Source organism: Arachis hypogaea, chromosome 14, assembly GCF_003086295.3.
Source record: "Arachis hypogaea cultivar Tifrunner chromosome 14, arahy.Tifrunner.gnm2.J5K5, whole genome shotgun sequence".
Classification (NCBI taxonomy): domain Eukaryota; kingdom Viridiplantae; phylum Streptophyta; class Magnoliopsida; order Fabales; family Fabaceae; genus Arachis; species Arachis hypogaea.
In genome coordinates, this window is record NC_092049.1 from 129,932,140 (window position 1) to 129,958,452 (window position 26,313).

Below are 26,313 nucleotides of genomic sequence, written 5' to 3' on the forward strand. Positions count from 1 at the left end.
GAAAAACTACTCTTCCTCTAGGTTTTTCTTTACATTCATAGATTTCTAGTTTATGCTTTGCTTTTGGATATTGAGAGAGTCATCACCTCCGTTAAAGTTACTATTCTAGTTTGTTTTCTTATTCCCTTATTATTCCATATTCTTAATTCTTGTTTAGAGTTACAATTGGATTGTTTTTAGAATTTATTAATACAAAGAATTACTCTTATTTTTAATTAATTTGTAGTTATTGTCTATCATGTCTTCCTTTTATTCCCTTTTTAATTCTATGCAAGTGATTTCCATGTTGATGGAGTAGATTCCCAACTTGACATGGGGGTTGATTAAAAGGAGACACTTGAGTTGGAATGCTCAAGTGATTAGTTAAATTGGAAGTTGTTGGCTAATTCTCTATTTACTAATGCTAGACCTTCCCAATGGAGAGGACTAGGATTTGCGAATAAGAGCTAGCTCAATCACTTGACTTTCCTTTATTTAGTAAGGGTTAACTAAATGAAAACAACAACCTCTTTATACTACACTTGAGAAAATTCCAACAAGGATAGAACTTCCAATTAATCATTCCCCCAGTCAAGGCTTTTTATTTTGAATATATAAATATCTTCTAAGTTTCATTGCACTAAATTACAATTATTTATTTTTCTGTCATTCAACTCTCAAAAATTTTTCGAAAAACTCCTGATTAATAAATTAGCACCCTTTTGGCAACTCGTTGGGAGATGACCTGTGACTCATACTCCCAGTATTTTTATTCTAATTTTGTGACAACTTTTCTAAATTGATGAGCGGATTTCAGCTCGTTAAGAACTATATTCGCAACGCTGTTCTTATATTATAATTTTTTAATTGGCCGACTCTCGTACCTCCATTAAGCAACATTAGAACAAGTTGAGGTTATCAGTAGAGTTTTAGAAGTTTTTTGTAACAACTTAGGCCAAAAAATCAGTAATGAGAAAATTAGAATCTTTTTCTCAGATAATGTGAAAAATACAGTTAGAAAAGAAATCAGCGAGGCTCTACAATTCTTAAGGACTAATGATCTCAAAAAATAATTTGGCGTGCCTCTCTTACACTCTAGAATCAATAAGGATACATACAAAGAGGTTATTGATAAGTTGAATAGAAGACTCAATAATTGGAAGGTCTTGTGTCTATCCTTTGTTGGGAGAACAATTCTGATAAAATTTGTCTTTTCTTCTATCCTACTTATACTATACAAACTGCTATTTTACCTGTTGCTATTTGTGATATGATTCATCGTAAATACAAGAATTTTTTCTAGAAAAAAATACAACAAACAAAGAAGATTCATTTGCTTAATCAGAACATTGTCTCGAAACTGAAAGCTACACGAGATCTAAGGATCATACATGAAAATAAACTCAACCATGCTTTCATGATGAAGATAGGATGGGACTTGATGAAAAAAAGGAATAACATGTGGGTGAGGGTTCTGAAGTCAAAATACAAATATGAGACAAACATTATTCCTAACATTAATGGAAGAAAGAAGGACTCTAATATTTAGAAGGGAGTCTGCTCGGCCTGGAACGATGTGGAGAAGAGTATGATATGGCATATATGAAATGATGAATAGATTAAGTTTTGGGAGCACTTTAGGTACCAAAATTTTGAAGATTGGAAAATCTTACCTCCCAAACCCTGAGCTCTTATGACTCATCTTTAGTTCTGAATAATTTTCTTTCTGTTTCAGGTGATTGAGATGTGAGGAAATTGAAGGAGTCAGGAGTGGCTATTGGATCAGTTAGTTAACATAGTCAACAGCTTGTCAACCCCGTCTCCTTGGAATAGCCCAGACAACATTGCATGGAGTCTATCCTTGGGTTGGACTTTCAACTTGAAAACTGCCTACCAATCACTCATGGACGCACGCATGCCTCAGGATCAACTTTTCAAACTTGCTTGGAGCTGGAAAATCCCGGAGAAAATCAGATTATTCATTTGCTAACTGCACAAGAAGCCCTTCTTACCTACGCGGAAAGGAAAAGAAGACATTTAGTAGATTCCTCTCAATGCCTGAGATGTAATTTAAGCGACAAAATTTCCTTTCATACACTTCACGACTATCCTTTTGCTAGGATAATCTGGCAAGGTTTGCACAATCGAATCCACATTGGAGATTTCTTCATTTTGAATAATCAAGATTGACTCATTACTAATCTCTCTAGGAGGGATGAATGGTGTGTCTTTTTGGTATCACTATAGCATCTCTCTGATTTTTCTAGAATAAGTTTATTTTTGAAGGAATCATCACCAATCCATCGGCTGTTATTGCTTCCGTTAAGACCCGATCATATGAAATTCTGCACACCTTTAAGGTGAAGACTTGTCCTTGCAGTTGGGGTTTAAGGGGTAATTATCTTGTTAAATGGAACCCTCCACTCGAAAATTTCATAAAGTTGAATGTGGACGGATCCTTCTATTCCAACAATAATAATACAGCATGTGGCGAAATGTTTCGTGATCACTATAGTAGGTTCATTCAGGTTTTTTTCTACAATATAAAAAGTTGCTCTTTCCTCCCTGCATAATTGTGGGAAATTATAAGAGGCATTCAAATAACTACTGCAAATAATCTTAGAAATGTCATTGTGAAGTCTGATTTTCAGGTTGCTATCAAGATGGTTAGAGAAAGATGTGTGTCATTTCACTCGTGTCCTCCTCTTTTAGAAGTCATCAGAATTCTAGTGATTCATATTCATAATCTAAGTTGGACGCTTACTCTTAGAGAAGCCAATATAGTTACGGATCTTCTTGCTAAAAAAGAACAAGAGATGTCTTATGGATTGCATATATTCGATGCTGCAACTCTTGATATCAAACATGCACTGTCTTCTAATTTTACCCTAAGAGATTGAGGGGGCTACTTAGTTTTTTGTTTGTTTGATTGATTTTCTTTTTTTTTTTTGGTCCTTGACCCTCTCTTACATAAAAAAAAATCATCTCTAAATTAAGATAGTGGGACACATATTTTATAAAAATTACAAAATCAATGATGATTAGTTATTTATTTTATCACTTTACCTACTTTTTTATTTTAGAAGATCTAAATTAAAAAAAAAATCTCAAAATATTATAATATTTTTTATGTGGATAAAAACAAAAGAAATTAAAAATTATTTCTATATTTATATGTTAAGAACTTAAGATTCTATGTAAATTGATTTTTGGATTTAGTTTTTAATTTTAGTTTCAAGAATATTTGATTTTTTGAAAGATCAATTTTTTTTTTCACCTGTGAGTGTTATATGACTAATTCATAAATAAAATGTTTTTTAAAAAGTATGTTATTAAATTGAAAGTGATATTATAAGAAATGAAATCACCATATTCTCTTTCATACTATTATTAACAATTTGTCACAGTAAGTTTTCTCTTTATATATACATATGTTTTTGTAATTTTTAAATTTTGAATCAAGATATTTTATTAAAAAACAAAGTTTTTATTATTATTATTATTATTATTATTATTATTATTATTATTATTATTGAATCATAGCTGACCTCATTTTGGACTTGACAATTTGTTTTATTAAATAGACAACATTTAGACTTTATGTAAAACCTATTAACTAAATAGAATAAAGTATCGTTTTTGTCTTTAACGTTTGGGTAAATTTCAAAGTTATTCCTAATGTTTCATGTAAATCCCACTAAAATTAATAAATAATTCGTCAATAAATCAAATTTTAATTAGAAAAATTAAAAATGAAAATCTAATATTAAAATAGGGTAGAGCTCTTCAGAACAAGAATTTTGACACTAATTTCAAAAATTTTGTCCCAAAATTGGGTTGAATAGGCCGAACCGGTTGAACCAGGCCTAACCACTTAAATGGATAGAAGCCATCTCCTTCCCCATTCAGCAAAGAAACACGCTGAACAACCTTGGGGGAGAGGAGAGCTTCCTAACCCTCGCCTCCACTTTAAACCACCATAACTCCTTTGTTCGAGTTCCGATCGCCGCACCGTTTGCGATCACGCGTCCAGCGCGTCGGGCTCTACGTTTTTATCGGATCAATTTCACGGATAAGCCACAATCCCACCTCAAATTCTCTATCCCCTTTTGAATTTTGAAATTTGAACCTTTATAATGAGATTTTGTCGAATTTGGTATTCTAGGTTCGATTTTGCTTGTGGAGCTTATCGGGCTTGAGTTGTTTTGTTTGTGGGTGCGGTAAGAATCATTAAACTTAAACAACTCTTGATTTTATTATGTGAATTCTGAATTTTGAAGTATATATGTGTAATATGTGTGAACTAGGTATATATATATATGTATTGAAATTGAATTATGGACATTTGGAGGCTTGATAGAGGATTGGTGCTAAGATTTTGGTGATTTTTGAAACTTGTGAGGCTGTGTGTGTGGCTTAAGTGGCTGCCTTGGACCAAACGTGGAAATCGGCCAAGGTATGGTTTAGGTTTCATGTATTTAATATATAATGTTCTGTAAAAACTTAGGCTAGATGACCATAGGATAAGTTGGAATGCAGATGTATATTTAATGCTTAGTATCTTGTTGATGAACATGTTTGGTTTGGTGCTTGTTGGATAATTGATGATATGATAAATTATTGTGGTTTGATGCTTGTTGGTTGGTTGGTGATGATTGATGGATTGTTGTTGAATGATTTGAGGATATAAGGAAATAAATTTAAAAGTTGTGACTTATAGTTTTGAATGATAGACTTTGGAAAAATGTATGAGTTTTATTGTTGGTATGAGGCATAATTGTTATGGTGGTTGTTGTGCTAAAGAAGAAGGACATATTGTGTTGAAAAGTGCAGGTTTGGTGATTAATGGCATAGGATTTGTTTTGGTTGAAAATGAGGTTTTGAAAGTTTACAGTTGTTTTTGGCCGAACTTTGGCGAACTATAACTTGGCTTTTGGACCCTCAATTTGTTTCTAACTTGTTTTAAATGAACATTGGATTCGTAAAGTTTAAGCCATTCGAAGAACGAAAGAAAAATGATTTGAAACGATCAAGTTATGCACGTCGAAAGTTTTGGTGTGAAATATGTATTATGCAGGTGACTACTTCATGGTTATACAGCTTTCTGAGTGATCTGATGTTTTTTTTTTTTAAAAAAAAATGTACGTCCACGCGTACGCGTGGCCCATGCGTACGCGTGGCATGGAATTTTAAACTGTGCATGCCCGAGAAGCCCCATGCGTACGCGTAATGGACCAGCATGCATGACTACGTGTACGCATGGTAAGGGAATGCGCGCACGAGTTGCCTTTTTATACTCCCACGTGTACGCGTGGCCCTATTTTTTGCAAAACCAGATTTTGAATTTTTAAACCGAATTCTAAACTTTTAAACCTCTATTTTCATCCTTTTAGTTTCAAATCATAGTATGATGTCTAGTATTAGGATGGAGATAGAAAATTGGGATAACTTGGCGGTGAAGTAAAATAGGAAATTGATGAATCAAGTAAGAAAATGGGTGTTTTTGGAGTATGGATGATATTATTATGGCATGTATGATATGCTTTTGCAAGTTTATAATGGTTATGAATATTATTGTGGCATTATATACTCATTTGATCTGAGATACAAGTTTTTTTGGTTAAAGTACCATGGCTTGCCACCATGTGTTCCGGGTCGGTACTCGATACTCTGTTGACCCTACGTCGTAAGGGTGACCGGACATGTATAAATTTCCGGGAATGGATACCCCCTATTGAGTGAGATATAAATGAATGAATGATTGTATAAATGATGAATGAATGAGAAATCTATGCATAGACTCATGGGGATGCACGACGAGGGACAGTCTAAGATTTTCGAACTTGTCGGGTTGGCTAGATAAGCGAATGATGAGCCTCATCAGCCATAGGACAAGCATACATCACGTGCATTTTGTTTGTTTTGTCTGCTATGCATTACTTGGGATTGCCTAACTAAATATATATCATGCTAACTGTTATATTTGCTACTTGCACTATCTGTTTCCTACTTGTGCGTGAAATTGTTTGGTTGTTTGTCCCTACTGAATCAATGGTGATGGAGGTGCGGAGGAAGAGTGGATCGGTTTGGTGTAATGTTAGGTTTAAAATAAGTAAGGTTAGAATTTTTAGGGTCACCTACCCCTTTTATGGCTTCTGCTTAGGGTTTTAAGTTTTATAACTATATGTTGGCGTTCTAGGATTGCCTCTGGCATTCCAAAAACCTTGTATATTATATGCGTGGCACCTTTACCATGCTGAGAACCTCCGGTTCTCACCCCATATTATATTGTTGTTTTCAATGCAGGTCGAGAGGCTCCTCGCTAGGCGTCTGGATTCCCACAGCAGAATAGTCCCTGGGTTCTTTTGGTTATCAGTTTATGTATATAAGTACTTAGCTTTCTCTCCAAAAAACTTGATTATTTTGTCCCTCATGGAGGTTATAGGAGAGTTAGGGCCTTATTTCTGTGTTTTGGGTGTTTTGGGATACTTGTATATGTATGTAAATATTCTTCGGCCAGCCTTGGCTTTACAGGCTGAGTCAGGAGCTAGTTATGCTGTATTCTTACCTCTCTGTTCACTTTTTCGCTTATTCATATCTATAACCTTTAGGTTTCTTAGCACGCAAGTAATTCCGTTCTCTGAGTGTTGCGCTTTTTATTTTACGATTTTGTTTTACCCGTTTTTCAAGGCTCCTAGTATGTTATATTTTTCCACTATTATACGTATGTATTTTCTGATTAGAGGTCCGTAATACCACACTACCTCCGTTCTACGACTTAAGCGTAAAGCTCTGAGTAGTAGGGTGTTACATTTCAATCGTCCTATTTAAGTCCCTAAGACCCCAACATTTCAAAATTGGCTCAATGTTATCCTGCTGTTAGGAATCCGTTAACAGAATTGACGGCGAGACAAAATTGAGACGATTTTAAAACGTTAGGGACTTAAATAGAACAAAAATATTGGGGACAAAAACGATACATAGAAATAAATTTTAATTTTATCCTTTAATAATATCATTTTTTTACTGTATATAATATTCAATTATTTTTTAATCACATCTAAATAAATTATACTTAATCACACTACTTTCATTCTAAATAATTTTTTTATATATTTTTATATTAACTTATTATAACTTTAAAGAGTAAAATTATAAAAAAATAAATTTTTTTAGAATGAAAGTAATGTGATTAAGTGTAATTTACTTAGATATGATTAAAAAATAATTGAATACTATATATAGTCAAAAATTGATATTATTGAAGGATAAAACTAAAATTTATTTCTATGTATCGTTTTTGTCCCCAACGTTTTCGTCCTATTTAAGTCCCTAACATTTCAAAATCGTCTCAATTTTGTCCCGCTATCAATTTTGTTAACGCATTCCTAACGGCAGAAGAACATGAAGTCAATTTTAAAATATTAGAAACTTAAATAAGACGACTGAAACGTTAGGAACAACTTTAGGATTTACTCCAAACATTAACGATACTTTCAACTAAATAAGTAAGCTCATAAAATATCCATAAATTTTGCGGGGTTATTAGCCGATATATATATATATATATAAAATAACAAAAAAATATTAATAAAAAATTATTAAATTTATTATTTTTTATTTTATTTAATACACTTTATTTAATGTATCATACAATAAATAAATATTAAATAAAATAAATTTAAATTATTTAAACTAATTATTTTTTATCTCTTTAACATTACTATTTTTTTATTTTTTTGTGTTCGTCCATTTATATATTTCAAAAGACCCAAACTTGGTACTAGATAGTGGTTTATATAGTGGGACAAATTTAATATAGTGGTTTAATATATAGGGGCAAATTTAATAACACAATATGAGTAAATAATTTTTATTAATATATACTCGTCAGACAAGTTTTAAATTTTAATGGGGCATTTACTCTCACAACTTATTACATGTACAAACTATATATAATCGATTCAACTATATTAAAGGGTAAATCACTAAAATAAGTTAAGGAGATCAAAAAATTACACGAATAAACCAAATTAAAAATTTTTTTATGAATCAATCAGTTCATAATTCTATATAGTTCGAATCAGCCTAATTCGAACTTTATTTACATGTAATTCGAATCATACCGATTCGAATTACTTACACAGCGTACACACCCACTAATTCGAATCAGGTAATTCGAATTACACACAGACACATGCACATAGTAATTCGAATTGAGCATATTCGAATTACTCAATTTAAAAAATTTTATTAAAAAAAATTATTAAAAAATTAATAATTTAAAAATTAAAAATATATATTTTATTTATGCATTAAAAAAAAGCTAACAAAATATTTAATTACGAGACTTCTTTAAAATATTAATGAGCTATCAATTCGAATTTCATACAATACAATACTCTGTTGTCTATTTTTAATAGCTCATGAATATTTTTTAATAAATTTTTTTAATAAATTTATTTCAATTATACTACAAAAAATATTTTATTCTATGCAAAATAATTTTAAAAAAATGGCTTAAAAAATATTAGGAGTACTATAAAAATTTGTAATGTTCTAATGACTTAGGTAAATACATGCATGTACTCAAATTTTAAATAAAATACTCTACATAGTCAATAATAATTTAGAAATTAAAGAAAATATTTTATTCCATACAAAACAATTAAAAAATATATTTTATTTCATACAAAATAATTAAAAAATATACGTTATTCCATACAAAATAATTTTAAAAAATGGCTTAAAAGATGTATTGTATAGAAAAATATTAAATAAATTTAAATAAATTTATTAAAAAATATTCATGAGTTATCAAGAATGAGCAGAATAGTATTGTATAGAATTCGAATTGCTCACCATATAATTCGAGTCAGAGTGATTCGAACTTTTTCATGCGTAATTTGAATCATGTAATATCTCACCATATAATTGAAATAAATTTATTAAAATAATTTATTAAAAAATATTCATGAGCTATTAAAAATGGGCAATAGAGTATTATATGGGATTCGAATTGATAGCCCATTAATATTTTAAAGAAGTCTCGTAATTAAATATTTTGTTAACTTTTTCTAATGTATGAAATAAAATATACATTTTTTAATTTTTAAAATTGAGTAATTCGAATCTATCCAATTCGAATTACTATGTGCACATGTCTGTGTGTAATTCGAATCACCCTGATTCGAATTAGTGGGTGTGTGCGTGTGTAGGTAATTCGAATCAGTATGATTCAAATTACATGCTGATAAAGTTTGAATTAGGCTGATTTAAACTATATAAAAATGTGAACTGGTTGATTCATGAAAAAATTTTTGATTTGGCTTATTCGTATAATTTTTTGATACCCTTTGTTTAAATAAGTGATTTGTCCTATATTAAATATATACTAAACTTAATTATTAATATAAATTTAAAATACACATAAAAATAAATTAATTACATATAAATTTTTGTAATAGATTATATGTGAATTAAAATAACAAATTTCCATGCATAAAGAAAACACTAATATCACTTTCAATTTTTATCTATTCTTTATCTCTCCAAAAAATCATTTATTAAATCAAATATCCTTGGTATAATTGGTAAAGAACAGATTCAATTAACTCTTACAAATGTTCAAATTAAGAGTATGGAGACACCACTGAGGCACTGACCATGACCATTAATAACTTATTTCTAGATTATAAAAATAAAAATCTTATCTAATTCCTTTTTATCTAATAAAGAATTCGTATCATGATTATACTATTTCTCCCAGTAAAAATTATTTTTATTTATAAAACCTGAACTTAAAATCTATTGAAGAAAAATCATATATATATGAGCTAATATTTGTTGGTTACGAGGGTATAGTAAGACTTAATTTGTTAGGATTATATATATAATATTTTATATTTTGAGTAATCACATGGATATAGAATATAATATTATTTGAAAGTTATAGTATACTCCCTCCTTCTCAAATAGATTATTTCTTTCAATTTTTCTAGTTTTATCGAAATATCAATATATCTAAATAAAAATGTATTAAATATACATTAGAATTCACATGATTGTTACAAACCAACACATCATGGAAAAAAAATGCATGAATGTAAAGATGGCCAGCCAAGTCATCTTCCAATACCCCCAATGAAAGAGGAGAAGGCACTTCTTGTTAGATCACATTTTGTTGCTGAGTTAGCCTTAGCTTTTAGCCTTTTACACAACAAATTAAATGCTTGATGATGATATCATTAATTAAGCTTTAATTTGGCGCCTTATATATATACGATAATTAAACATTTCACATTGATGATATCTTTACTTGTTAATGTTTTCTTGTTCAATAAAAATGGATACATTCTATATTCAACGGTTAGAAAATCACTATTTTTATCCCTTCCTTAGCAGTTTCTAATATTAACTTATATTTATAGATGTCAAACATGATAACATTAAGTTTACCTTGTTTATCAACCACTCTCAAGATATTTTTTGTTGAAGTTAGAGAGGGTTTTATTTCAAAAAAAAAAAAAACATTAAAATCATATCTTCTAAATTTATTTGAATATACATAATTAAATATTAAGGCCTCTTGAATTTCTATATTTTGTTTAGTAATGTTAGAAAAACAAAAAAAAATCAAAATTTATCTTATTTAATATTCACTAATTCTAATAACAATTAATAAATATTAAATATAATAAATTTTAATTGATTTTGGCTAATTTTTTTACCAAAAATATTTTCGTTTTTCGATATAGTTTTGTATGTTTGACAAGGAGAAATACCATTATTATATATAAAGTTCAATTTGTTCTCTAAATTTTCTCTAGATGCTCAATTATTCCATCCATAAGTTTGGGCATAACATTGTTTAGAGATTATCTATTCAGAAAAAAAAAAAAAAACCCAAGCATGTTTGCTCATTATATTCTTTTATATTACATGGAATCCATGGAAATACAAGAACAGAAGGATGTTTGAAGGTAAAGAATTGTCATTATATAATGCAAGAGAGTCTATTGCCTCGTAGAATGGAAAGGAGTAGGATTGATTGGATGAAGATAGCAGGAAAGCAGAGGTTCAGAGGAACGAAAGCATCTCTATACGCTTATCTGAAATTCTCACCAATGATTTATATAAGTATTTCTATCTTTGGATTATCTTTTGATCTATTGATCACGTTTGGGGGCTGGCCATTCGGCCATGCCTGAACCTTCATTACTTATGTATTTACAACAGTAGAGTTTCTGCACTCTATAGATTAAGGTGTGGAGCTCTGCTGTTCCTCATGATTTAATGCAAAGTACTACTGTTTTTCTATTCAATTCAATTTATTCCGCTTCTAAGATATCCATTCGCACCCAAGAACATGATGAATGTGATGATTATGTGACGCTCATCATCATTCTCACTTATGAACGCGTACCTGACAAACACTTCCGTTCTACATGCAACCAAACTAGAATGAATATCTCTTAGATATCTAATACAGATGACCGAGTCCGAGATATTAGAATCTTCGTGGTATAAGTTAGAACCCATGGATGGACATTCCTGAGATCCAAAAAGTCTAAACCTTGTCTGTGGTATTTCGAGTAGGATCTGGGAATAGATGACTGTGACGAGTTTCAAACTCGCGAATGTTGGGCGTAGTGACAGACGCAAAAGGATAGTAAATCCTATTCCAGTATGATCGAGAACCTCCAGATGATTAGCCATGCAGTGACAGCGCATTGGACCATTTTCACAAGAGAGGATGGGAAGTAGCCATTGACAACGGTGATGCCCTACATATAGCTTGCCATGGAAAGGAGTAGGATTGATTGGATGAAGACAGCAGGAAAGTAGAGGTTCAGAGGAACGAAAGCATCTCTATGCGCTTATCTGAAATTCTCACCAATGATTTACATAAGTATTTTTATCTTTATTTTCTGTTTATTTATTATTATTATTCGAAAACTCCATAATCAATTATTATCTGCCTGACTGAGATTTGCAAGATGACCATAGCTTGCTTCGTACCAACAATCTCCGTGGAATCGACCCTTACTCACGTAAGGTTTTATTACTTGGACGACCCAGTGCACTTGCTGGTTAGTTGTATCGAAATTGTGACAAATTATGAATTAAGATTAGAGCACCAAATTTTTGGAGCCATTTGTTGGGAATAAATCACCATTCCCCCTTGAGAAAACACCTTTGACAGAGAAATAAAATAGACACAATCACAACACAAGAATTTAACGTGGAAACTCCAATTACCGGAGAAAAAACCACGGCCGTTGTCAAATGACAACCAGAGAATATCACTATGTGAAAATTGTTACAACACATAGACTTCTTTCTCTCACCGGCACCCCAGTACACCCACACTCTCTCAAAGCAAATATCTAACTACACCTCACAACACTCTCTAATCAAAGAGTACAGAGGAAAAGAAAAATCAGATACAAGCTTAAAGTGTTTCTGACTGGTGCAAAAACAAATGGAGAACTTAGCCTCATATTTATAGCTTAGGCCACCCACTCCATTTGCTATCCTGAGCAATGTGGGACTAATTCAACCAAATCCTAACAATCTCCACCTTGATTGAAATAGTCACACATCTTCAGCTTCCATTGTCAACACCGACAATTCTTTGCTGCCATTGTCTATACCGACAATCATAGTTCAGAGAACTATCATACTCCACCATGAAAGTATACTCACTTGGAATTAGACCACTCCAAGCATTTCACCTTGGTACAGATCGAAACCTTGCTGAAATTCATGGTGCAACTTCCAAATTGGCTTTTCCTGGAAGTTCTTCAGCCATCGACCTAACTCCGCCACACACCTTGCATCTCAACGCCAACCAATGCCCGTGTGCAATTGTGGACCCGATTGCCACAACTCATCCTTATCCATGGCAGTGCGGTAATACCATGAGGATACTTCTTGTCTTCTAGAGAACATCATCTTCTCTCATAGAGAGAGCAACCAGAGATCTTCTCCTTCAACGCCTTGTGCAAACCTGATTGTATCAACACATCCTTGACTTGTATTTGCCACAAGCCAAAATTGATTCTTCCATCAAATTTCTCTATTTCAAGCTTCACAGCACTTGAATATCCTGACATTGTTGCAACCGTATACTGGAATAGTATAACTCAACTGTGCACTAGGAAGGGTCCCCAGGAAAGAGAGGTGGGTCACAATGGACACACTTAAATACCAAGTCTTTCCTTAGTCAGAACCTTTTCAAACAGCACTCTCACAGTGTCACACTGCCTTCCAGCAACAACAACAGCAACCAAAGATCAACCTCAAGCCACAGGACAAAATTCTTTTCTGATGTGGAAGGTCAGACTAGGCTGCAACCACAGAGCATACTAAGAATAAATCCCACCGAACCGAAGCTCTGATACCACTTGTTGGGAATAAATCACCATTCCCCCTTGAGAAAACACCTTTGACAGAGAAATAAAATAGACACAATCACAACACAAGAATTTAACGTGGAAACTCCAATTACCGGAGAAAAAACCACGGCCGTTGTCAAATGACAACCAGAGAATATCACTATGTGAAAATTGTTACAACACATAGACTTCTTTCTCTCACCGGCACCCCAGTACACCCACACTCTCTCAAAGCAAATATCTAACTACACCTCACAACACTCTCTAATCAAAGAGTACAGAGGAAAAGAAAAATCAGATACAAGCTTAAAGTGTTTCTGACTGGTGCAAAAACAAATGGAGAACTTAGCCTCATATTTATAGCTTAGGCCACCCACTCCATTTGCTATCCTGAGCAATGTGGGACTAATTCAACCAAATCCTAACACCATTACCAGAGATCACAATTTCGTGCACCAAGTTTTTGGCAATATATAAAATATGGTATAAAAATGATGAAATAAGAAAAGAAGACAATGACAGTTAGTTATTAGTACCGTTTTGTAAATGATTGGTTAAAACTTAAGAGTGGATTGTACGAAATGTTCAATGATAATGCCGAAGGGTGATGACGCAATCTTAAAATGGTTATGCATGAAAAATTAATCTTAGAGAATTAATATTTTTTAACATTAGTTAATTTTTTAAAAATTATTTATTCATCTTATATTTTGGATTATAAATCATAAATTTTAAATTATAAATTCTAAAATAAAATTGACTAAGAATTTATTTAGATGTTATTAAGTTATTAAAAAAGTTTAATTTTTTTATTTTTTAGTGTGTTTAAAAAAATTTTAGTAATAAAAATAAAAACAATAAAAAACAAAAAATATATTTTAGAACTATAATTTATATTTTTTAAAATATTTTTTATTTAAAAAAGATATTTTAATATAATAAATAGATAAAAAATACTTCTATTATATTATTATATTTAAATAGAATTATTAAATAAAAAATATTTTTATATAAAATATTCAAATATAAAATTATTTTTATTTTTTAAAAATATTTTAAAAAATCTTTAAATTAAAAAATATTTTCTTTTCATAAAATTTCACCCAAATAAATTTTAATATTGAGTAACTAAAAATTGATTCTATATATAAAAAGCATCTCACGAATACGGAAGTGTAGTTTTGGAAAGGAAATAATTGGTGTAGTACAGTTCAACTATGATTCCCATGTCCCAGTGGTTGTGATACGAGTCCCTATGAATTTATCTTTCCTTGATTGAAACTTTTGGCTGCTATATGTAAACTCTATATCTGTTCATATGACACTCAAAATGTTGAACTCAATTTGGTCTTTCTAAGAGATTTAATTTGGTTTCTCAATAATTGACTAAATCTTATAGATATAGATGACTCAGTTTAGTACATTGAATCAATCCCAAAATAATAAGTTTCAAAATTACTTTACGACAAAATCAACTAAATTAAAGATTATTAATAACCTATAAATCAAAGACATTGATACAGACAGAGATATAACATACAATATGATGAGATATATAAATATGCGAATTTTAATTTTTTATAAAACATGGAAACATATCATATATATAAAATATAAAATATTTTTAAATAAATTATTATAATATTTTAATATTTTTTAATTATATAAATTATTTAAAATAATTTTTTACTTTAATAAATGATAATATATATTATTTTTAAATTTATTTTAAAAATATAAATTAAGAATAAAGTTAAATATATACAGTTGACACATAATAATAATTAAATATATTTAAATATATTTAAAAAAATATTTTATATTTTTTTATTAAGATACAATTAAATACAAAAGACATATGTATAAAACAAATGTCAAATAAGTATCATGTTTAAAATACATTTGATATACAAACACAACAACTCAGGAAGGTGTAATTAGTAACGAAATGGCTAATTTGATAATTAGTGAAATAAACTCGAGAGCCAAATTATACATGTTTAAAACTTAAAAATCAATTTGAATGATTATCAAGTGAAACAAACATGTGGTTCATTCTTATGGCGAAAGCTAGTGCACTCTAGACAAAGTAGGGAGTGCAGCACTCTTTAAAAGTTAACCTGCTATCAAAAGTAATTAGGTAAATTAAATTTATTTATTACTGTTATTGTTGATGTGATGTCTTCAAGCATTTTCACTGTTTTGTTTGCTAGCAGGTGCTTCCATTATTGTTCTGTCTAGCCACAGATTTTGACGCTCTTGAACCCACCCCATTCCACATCTACCATAAATGGACCTTCAAAGCCCGAAAAATTGCTGCCATAGAAAAGGAAGACGTTGTCTGTCGCCACTGCTGCTGATTGGCTAACTCCAAACATAAAACTGATTCTGTAGAAGAACCCGGTCTCCATGAAGGCGCCATGATTTTCAGATGACAATGCAATCAAAGCACAAAATACATGACAGTTACAACAAGTCCATTATCTTTTATTTCAAATTATCCTGTACGTAATAGAATGAAAAATTAAAATACAATTATATTTAAATAATTATTTTTATTATTTTTATTAATTTATTCATAAAATAATTAAATTTTGAAGCTAATTGGTATAAAATATTACATATATAAAACTAAGAAAAATTTTTATTTATATAAGAATGAGCCTAATAAATAATTATTTTATTTAATATATAATTAAGAGTATTTCTTTCTTTGTCAACGAGTTATAGTTCAAATGACATAGTCTCTATATTTACCTAAGAGTTGGTAAAAAAAAATACTTTTTTTTATTAATTTTTTTAAACATTAATTATTTATTTTACATACAATATAGAAGTAAATGAATATAATATTTATTGAGTAGACGCAGTTACGTAAAAAAAATTTATTGTCATAGTATTTGAACCAAAGAAAAAAAAGTATTATTTTAAGAAAAACTAATAATATATTTTTAATAATATTCTTAATACAAAATAATAAATTTTAAATATTTTTTTAAATAATATATATTAACTAAAATAATATAATTATCCCAAATAATATATTATAAATATAGTAAAATGACATATTTCAATAAAAAAATTGTTAATAAAAATTTATATGAATTTTTGTTTCGCACAAAATAAAATTATTATATGTTTGTTTGCTTTTTACGTTGTATATATGTTTTTTTAATTAAATTAGTATAATACAAAATCTTTTATCATTCTGTTCATATTTAATGTTTTAATTTTGTTTCTTACAAAATAAAATTATATATATATAACACAAAATTTTTTATCATTGTGTTTATATTTAATATTATAATTTTATTTCACATAAAACAAAATTTATTTAAATTTTAATATTTTATATATATATAACACAAAATTTTTTAGCATTGTATTTATATTTAATATTATAATTTTATTTCACACAAAACAAAATTTATTTAAATTTTAATATTATATACATAATATATATTTAATATTAATTTTTTTAAGATTCTAATATATCTTTTTTTCTAGATTTAGTACATGAATTTTCAACTTATTTTTTATATATTATTTATTTTAATTCTAAAGTCCAATAATTTTTTTACAGACATGTTGTTTTTAATATTTATATACTATTTTTTTTATTTTGAACTTCAGCCCAATACCTGAGACTTACAAAAAAAATCTAAAGCTTATCAAAAAATGATTAACCTGATTAACAGGTTACCTTTTTAAATCTAGACCATTCAAATAAAATATAATAAATGGAGAGTTCAGATTTACGAATTCACAAGGTGTGCAGCACTCCATACTTAACAAGGAGCGTTTAAGGATGAGCCCATTCTTATCTCCAAGTATTCAAATATGGATTAATAATGTCTACATTTCGAAATTTGCCCGTGATTCTAATTTTGATAGCCTAATTAATTCAAAATATATATCACAGGTTGGTGTACCTAATAATGCTTTCAATTATTAGTCAACAATAATGGAATACGGAACTACTAGAGTCACTTATTTTTTATATAGAAAATATAATTTATTATATAGGCTCTATCTAGAAAGAATATGTATATATAATTATTGAATTCAGTAAATTAAATAATAATGCTACCATAATTAATCTTGCTAATAATAATTTTGTTTTGTTGACGAGCTTACCTTTTTTAATAATTTTTGTATCAAGTTTTTTCTTTTTTATTTTTTAAGTGGAATTTTTGTTTAAAGTCAGTTCATGGAATGCACAACACATACCTGGATATATAGTACTACAACAACAAAACTTTGTTCTATTAGTTGGAGTCAACTATATGAATTAAAGGATGTCATTAAACTTTATCATATATCATGTGAAAATAAACATAACAATCTTTAAAAGCTTTAAGTGAAACAGAACATACACATTTCTAATCCAAACTGGTACTGAGATTCCAACTAGGTTTTCTACTTACTCAATTAGATTCCATTAATATTTTAACACATGGTTCTCCGGTGAAGAGATGAATAAAAATAGCAACTTTATTTTTCGAGCATAATGCTCAAAATCACTATTAAAACTTAACCAGAATTCCTATTCATTTCAACATGCATGTAAATCCTCAATAATTAAGTTTATAAACAAAATCATTTTTGAGCATGATGATATGGCATTTTCAGAATGAGATGAGTAAAATCTTCATAAGTTTTTTTACTCAGTATCTTTCAATGCAACGGCTAGATAATTCATTGTAGATCTAAGTTTGATTTAAAAATTTGTTCCTAATTAATAAATTATTGTATGCACAAATAAAATTTAGACCATAATATTTATTTAAGCAAAGTAGACTAATCCAAATATGTTATAAAATTTTCGTAACTATTCTAGTTTCCTGTGTTCCTCTCCCTCTTCCAACCAAAAAAGTTGACATTTTAAATGAATTTTTTTATTTTTTTTTGGTGACAAATGAATTTTTTATTTAAATAAATTAAAAAATATTTTATTTATTAAAATAAATCATTTTAAAATTATTACAAAAATATGTTATCTAATTTTATCTCGTTTTATGAATGTATCTCGTTTATAGTGTAGACGAGCTACATTTATAGTTATTTCGTTTATAATGTAAACAAATATGTGTATTTATAAATATAAATATATAATTTTTGAAAATAATAAAAAATATTAATAATTTAAATTGGATCAAACTCGTAAAAATAAAACATCTCAAATAATAAGAAATATGAATGATTTTAAATAACAGGAAAGATAGACGATTTTAAATAATAGAAAAGATGGACAATTTCAAAATAATAAAAGATATATAGTTTTAACTAACTGATTAATGGACGTATCACGTCATTTGAAATTCATTTAAAATTAACACGTTATTTTATTAAAAACTAACCTATTCAAATTTTAAATTAATAATTTTTTTTATGTTTGTTTGTACTGAATTTTTTAAAATAGATAGTTTTAAATAACAGTAAAACTAGACGGTTAATTTAGATTAATGGGCATATAGAGTGAATATCCAACCCAATCTCTAATAATTACCTCGAAGGGACAACGTGTCCCTTAACAAAAAAAAAAATACCCTTCCTGACACCTGATTTTTATTTTTATGGGACTGATTATCTCCTGTGGCACAGGAGATAATCAGTCTCATAAAAATAAAGATCGGGACTGAAAAATAATATTTTTTTTGTTAAGGACTTCATTGTCTTTTGAGATAATTTTTAGGGGTCGTTTAAGATTTTTCTCGAGAATATAACTATATAAGGTTAGTTAAAAATTTGAATTTTTACTAAACCAATTTAAATTCAAACTTTTCACTGTTAACATGTTTATATTATTATCACGGTTACCTTTTTTTCTAATTATCCACTGTTAACACTACTATTATTACTTCTTTTATTCACTAATTTTTCATCCATTGACAGTTTTTTTATTAGAATTTACACTAAATCAATTCAAATAATATTTTGATATAATTTGTTTATTAAAAATAATTCTGATATATAAATTAATTAAATCTAAATAATAATAAAATATATCAAATTATTAACATTTTTTTATTATTTTAAGATATTAAATGAGCTGATTTCTAAGAAAATAATAAGCTGATTTTAAATGAACAATTTTAAATTATGTGATATGCTCAGTCGATCATTAATTAGTTAGTTAAAACCACACATTTATTTTGAAAACGTCCACCTTTCCTGTTATTTAAAATCGTCTATCTTCATTCTTCCCTATTATTTAAAACGTTCTATTTTTAAGAGTTTGGTCCAATTTAAATAATTAATATTTTTTTATTATTTTTAAAAATTATATATTTATATTTATAAATACACATGTCTAGGGGTGTACATGGGTCGGATAAAATCGGATTTGTCCTAATCCAATCCGACCTTAAATATGCACCAGGCCTATTTTTAGACCATAACCTGACCGTAAACCCAATAAAATCTAAATATTTTCGGGCCATAATTATATCGGATCCAAATTGGGTGAAAATTCGGCCTTTAAAGCATTAACAATCATTTATAAAAATACTTATTTATAAATAAACTTATTTATGATGTACTTATTTATAAAGAAGAAACTTGTTATCCAAAAGTTGATATCAATATTTAAACTTAAATTTGTCTATAAATTTTAATTTGATACTTTTTTTTATCTATTTTTTAATTCAACAAGTGTGATTAAAAATAAAACAATAAACTTATAATTAATATGACATAATATTGGAATTAATTTAAAGGATATATACATTTTTTAGTTTTCTTAGAGTGCACATGGATCGGGTGAAGCCGAGTTCGTCTTGACCTAGATCCGGTCTTAAATAATGACCGTGTCTATTTTGAAGACCCATATCCAATCTTAGACCTGGTGAAATCACACCAAACTAGCCCCTAAAATATTTGAGTATGGGTTAGGCCGAACTATGTACACCCCTACACATATATAGAATTTAAAAAATAACTATGAATGTATTTTATTTATAGTGTAAAAAATAACTATAAATGTATCTGGTTTATAATATAAAGGAGATATTGAAATTTGAAAAAAAAATATATATCTCGTTTATTCATAGTCGTTTACAGTGTAAACGAGATAAGACTGGATGACGTATTTTTATAATAATTTTTAAAATTATTTATTTTAATAAATAAAATATTTTTAAATTGATTTAAATAAAAGATCCCATTTTAAATAGTATATTTACAATATTTTAACACCTATTGAAAGTTTTAAAATTATCTCTTAAATTTAATTTATTTTATTTTAGTTATACGGGTGAAGGTTAATACTGTTAAAGTGTTACCCTAATATTACCACATTAGGTGACACGTACGTTCAGAGACTTGAAACATATTTAAAAAGTTTGAATAAATTGAAACCAATTAAACTCCAAGAGTAAATTTTCAACCAAATATATAAATGCAAATGTCGAAGACACCAAAAAAAAAATTATTATTAATCAAAATTTTCATCAAGTAAAATTGGTCATAACGCATGTATGAAACTGATGATTACTTATATAAAGTAAATGTGATAAAGCAGATATCAATTATTTATATAAATTAGTTGGGATCAAATGAGATTGATTACATTGCTCATAACTTACTATATGTAGAATATACATGTTATTGATTCCATCGTTGAATTACAAGAATCTATGACAATCAAAATTTTGCATCCTTAAATGTTATAAACAAATAACTCTCATTTACGTACTTTAATATAACAAAAATTTCCACCATGTACATCAAACAATTCAACAAATTAAATATGAAAAAAATATTCGAAATAAAAGTAATTTTAATTTGTATATACCAGCGCCACATAATTATCTAACAAAAATAAGAGAATTAATATCATGAAATATATTTATATAATTACTAACAAAAATATGTTATAACTATTATAATATCATTTTTATTTTTAATAAAAAAATGTTAATATAATACCATGAGTCTAAATAAAGATAGTATATTTTAAAGTGATCCCTAATGTGATTTTTATTTAATAAAGAATTTTACTTGATAATAAGTATATTTTTTTATTTAATGTTTATATTTGATTTTAATTTGGGCAAATCACTAAAACAAGCCAATATCTAGGCAAAATTGCACCAATCAGTTAAAAAAAAATATGGTTCATGAATTAACTATATATACGTTTCTATGTAATTTGAATTACACACGCGCACACACTCACAAATTCAAATTAACCTGATTTAAATTATACATACTAATTTGAATTATATAGAAATATCCTCTTGGTTGAATCCTGTAACAAATTATTCGTTTCGTTGATTTACGTAAATTTTTGCCTAACTTGATTTACATGGATGATTTGCCCTTTAATTTTACTTCTAAAGTTTCAAATATGTCAATAACTATGACTCTAAATCCTGATGTCATGTGAATTAGAAATACACAAACCTAATATTAAAACATCGATATATATATATTAACATTGACGGTAATAATATAATTAAGACATATTTAAAATATTAAATACACAATACAAAAATTAAAATAAATTAAATATTAAAGATGATTTTGAAATTTTTTACAAATATTAAAAATAAAAATATATTCTAATCTAAAAAAATTTATTTAAAAAAATTAAAATTTTATTATATTTAACTTAAATATAGCTTCTCAGTGTAAAAGTAGATTTTTATTTTTCTTTAAAAAAGGAATTTTGCTTAGTTATTTATTTTTCCAAGATTTATTATTTTTATTATTTTTCAAAACTAAATAAATTGAAAATTCAAATCATAACAATTTGAATGTTAATTGATATTTTGATCCCATATTTTGTTTAAATAATTATATTGAGTTTAAATTAAATTGTGTTTGATCTTAAATTATAACTTTAAATTTAAAATGTAAAATAATATTAAATAAGTAATTATTAATACGATTTATGAACTTAAAATTAATCAAATTAGATTAAAGTAATTTTGTTAAATATAATTTGCTAAACATACAAATTTTTACTATTAAAAACTAATATAAAAAATGTAAAAAAACAACAAAAAACATAGTGGGATCCATCTAATTTTCCCTGGTTTTAAAAAATAAAAGAATAATTTTGATAATTAATGTTATTTTAATTATTTTTTATATTTATTGAAGAAAGATTTCCGTCTAATATACATATAAGTACTTACCACATTGCATCCCAAGAATTTTTTTAAAATAAATTAAAAATAATTTTTATTTTTAAAATAAAAAAATTTATTAACTAAAATCTATGATTGTAGAAGGCAGATTGGATGGATCGGGCTCGATATCCAATATGCAACAGATTGCCAGAAGCAGGTCCGATATGGGACAGTTCGTAAGAACATAACCCGATCTAATATCACAATTTATTAAATTTTAAATTTAAATTGATCTAATCATAAAAAAAATATTAAACATTAGTAATGTCAAAATACCTAGTAGTGTAGTGAGATTTTATGTGCGACGCTTCATCAAGATAGTACATGTCTTTTGAACCAACTGCACCAATTGTCGTCTTTTTCTGTCTCTTCGTCAACCGTTTTCAGCCGCTAATGCTACCGCTGCCTTCCTTTTCTCACGGTATTAGTTGAACTGTCGCCACTAACCTTCTTTATCAACGGTTAGATCTTATTGGGAGTATCTAATCCGGTCCAACCCGGATAGGATAAGCTATCCGAGCTGCTGCGAGTAGGGTAGGGTATGGTCTAGATATTTTTGTGGGTATCGGGTAGGATAGGGTACGGGTTTAGAGTGTACCATACTCTATCTTACCCGCATTTCATATATAACACATATTTTTTAAAAATTAGGTATATAGTGAAGGAAATGAGAATTACGTTGAACTTATAACTTTCCTTATGTAATGACTTATAATAAGTGAACAACTACTAAACTAGTTAGTTAATTTAGTAATTTAAAACATTAATTTTTTATTTTTTATGTTATTAATATGTATAAAATTCGAAATGATTGAATTTTATATTTACTTTGAAAAAATTTGATATTTCTGCGGGTAGGATAGAGTAGGGTAGGGTTTAGAATTTTAGGGTGCGGGTAGGGTTAGGGTTGAGAGATTCTCAACTTGCGGGTAGGGTAGGATAGAGTTTTAATAAAATTTTCAACCTGCGGGTAGGGTTAGGGTAGAGTCCAAACCCTACCCATTGCCAGCCCTACATCTGGACACACCTAAATACCATCACGTGTCAGTATGTCCAGTCTTATTTTTAACATATATTTTTAAAATATATTCTTAAAATAAATTTAGATATAGTATATATTATTAATGATTAAAACAAAATATTTTAAATACTTGATATAATTAAAATAAGATATTAAAAATAATTAAAAAAATTTAATTTATATTTTAATATCAATAAAATATCAAATTATCATTATGATTTATCTAAAAGATACTTTATATTTTATATGTATGTGTGTCTCGTGTCATGTAAGATTTTAAAATTCGTGTGTCAACGTGTCTCATATCATATCGTGTCCCGTGTCCGTGTCAGTGATCTCATATCATATCGTGTCCCGTGTCCGTGTCAGTGTCCAAGCATCATAGGTTAGACTTTCTTTTTTCACCGTTCTTTATCGTCCTTTCTAGAGTAATTATAATTATAATTTCCATCCCAGCATACATTATCGCGGTAAAAACTAATGGAAAAGAGAGTAAAAAATGTGAATAAAAAAGTTAAAATTACAATAAATTATTTTATTTGTAAAGTTTATTTAACAAGAATTCATCAATGTCCTATTTTTAAAAAATATATTTATATTAAAAAAATATTTTAATTTAGATTTTAAAATATTATCATTTACCTTATTTATGTTCAATTAAAAAAGTATATCAATATGCTAGTGCTATTATCTACATGCACAAAATTAAACTAATAATAATAAAAGTTGACATATAATAAAGGTAAAAACAAATATTTTATTTTACTAAGATATAAGTTTAGAGTAATTCTCGTGCAGGTTATTAAGTTTCATCCACTATAAATAGAATTTTTATTAAAATAAAATATTTTTTTAGTCTCATTCACTTAATTGCTCTGTGTGCAAGTTTGTGTGCTAACTCAACATTTTTTATTAGTGAATTACGCCAAAAAATGGACAAATGACTATTATGTCTATTAGAAAAAAACGTTGGAAATTGATTTGTGTATTAATTTTTTTGGAAAACTAAAAATCTGCTTTTAAAATTTTTGGGAACTGATTTGGATAATTACTTCGCCAGAAAATAGACCAAAAACTAATTTGTCTGCTAGAAAAAATTTTAGAAATGTTTTTATATATTAATTTTTTTTAGACTAAAATATCTATTTTTAATATTTTGAAGACTAATTTAGATAATTACACTTTTTTTATATTATTCATAAATTGTCTTGTTTGTATGATTTATGTTTTCTAATAAATAGAGTAATATACGCATCATGGTGCGATTCAAAAATAATAATAAATCATAAAACAAGCTTAAATCACATTGGGTAAAGGTGATTTATATTTACTAATGAACTATAATTTAAATGATATAATCTTTTTATACTCACCTAAAACAATGTGAATTCGAATCTCCCTGTCTTTAGTTAAAAAATAAAAAAAAAAGTGATTTACATCTTTATTTTAAATTGCAACACTTCAATGTGATTTACTTGTTATTTTATAAGATTTAAGCCTACATTATGAATAGAGGTTGTAAAACGGACCGGCCCACCCTAGCCTATCCGTTCTGCCTAGATCCGCACTATAAACAGGGCACAGGAACGGACCCAGGTAGTGAAATAGGGGGCATTTGCCCCATTTTTTTTTAAATATATACATATATAATATGTTCTCATTTTAAATTTTAAATGACTCCATTACAAATAAATTTAGTCTAATTATTTAAAGTCTCAAATTCACTTTATCTTTTTATTATTTTGACTATTAGTCAACCTAATTAAATTTAGTCTTCTCTCATTCTCAAATTTTAGTCGTCGTCACTCCTTTATTCTCTTAAATCCTCTTCTTAGTTTCAACCTTCTTTTCCTCTTCCTTTTTTAATGGTCATCTTTTCTTCGTCAAAAGGTAAATTTTAAGTTTTTTATTTTTTAATATAACTCTTTATGACTCTATGTATCTTTCAATTTCATTGTTTCTCTTTTTGATATTTTCAATTACAAATTATAATTCAAGCAATTATAGTTTAGGTATTAATCTAATTTTTTATTCTCTTTATAAATTTATATATTTTATTTTATTCTCAATTTATTGATCCTTATTATTTATTTATTTTTCTTTCGTTCTATTTTATTATATGTAATTATGTTGCATATAAATTTCTAAAGTCAATTGACCAATTTACTAATTTAGAATATATATTTTTTATTTATAGAAATAATAATGAAAAAATATTTTAAAAAATATCTTTCGTTCTATTTTATTATATGTAATTTTTGATTTTTTTATTTGAATAATTAATGTGCACTTTTATTTTTTTGAATTTAGATTAACATATCTTTTGATAGTAATGTATATTATTTTTGTCTCCCTAACATAAATTTTTTGGGTCCGTCACTGACAGGGCGGGTTGGTCCTGCCCCACCAACTAAGGTGGGTTCAAAATGCTAGTTCGTCCTGTTTTATGGCAGGATGGTGGGTTAGCCCGCTTGACTCTTTCTTTTTTTAAAAATAAAATTCATTAAAATTAACTAAAAAATAATAGTTAAAAAATTAAATACAAATAAAAAATATCAAATTATAATATATTTTTTACTATCTTTTTTTTTAATTTTTACCTTCAATAAAATTGTTCAAAATAATATTTGTCAATAGAACCATCTTTATTTTAAAAAATAAGTCACATAATTTGAATATATATACGAAATTGTAAAATAAAATAAATAAAGTTAATAACTAAAAAAAAGAACAAAAACAAAAAATAAAAAGTGTTTGAAAATTATATAATTATTAA

At 27.6% G+C, this 26,313-nt stretch overlaps 1 long non-coding RNA gene across 1 annotated transcript; it reads left to right on the plus strand.

The window, feature by feature from the left end:
* The first annotated feature begins 1,116 nt into the window (after nt 1–1,116).
* Nucleotides 1,117–2,501, plus strand: LOC140178897 (uncharacterized). The gene is made up of 2 exons (XR_011871884.1): nt 1,117–1,620; nt 1,715–2,501. It is a non-coding gene; the product is annotated as an uncharacterized lncRNA (long non-coding RNA).
* Nucleotides 2,502–26,313: the final 23,812 nt, after the last annotated feature.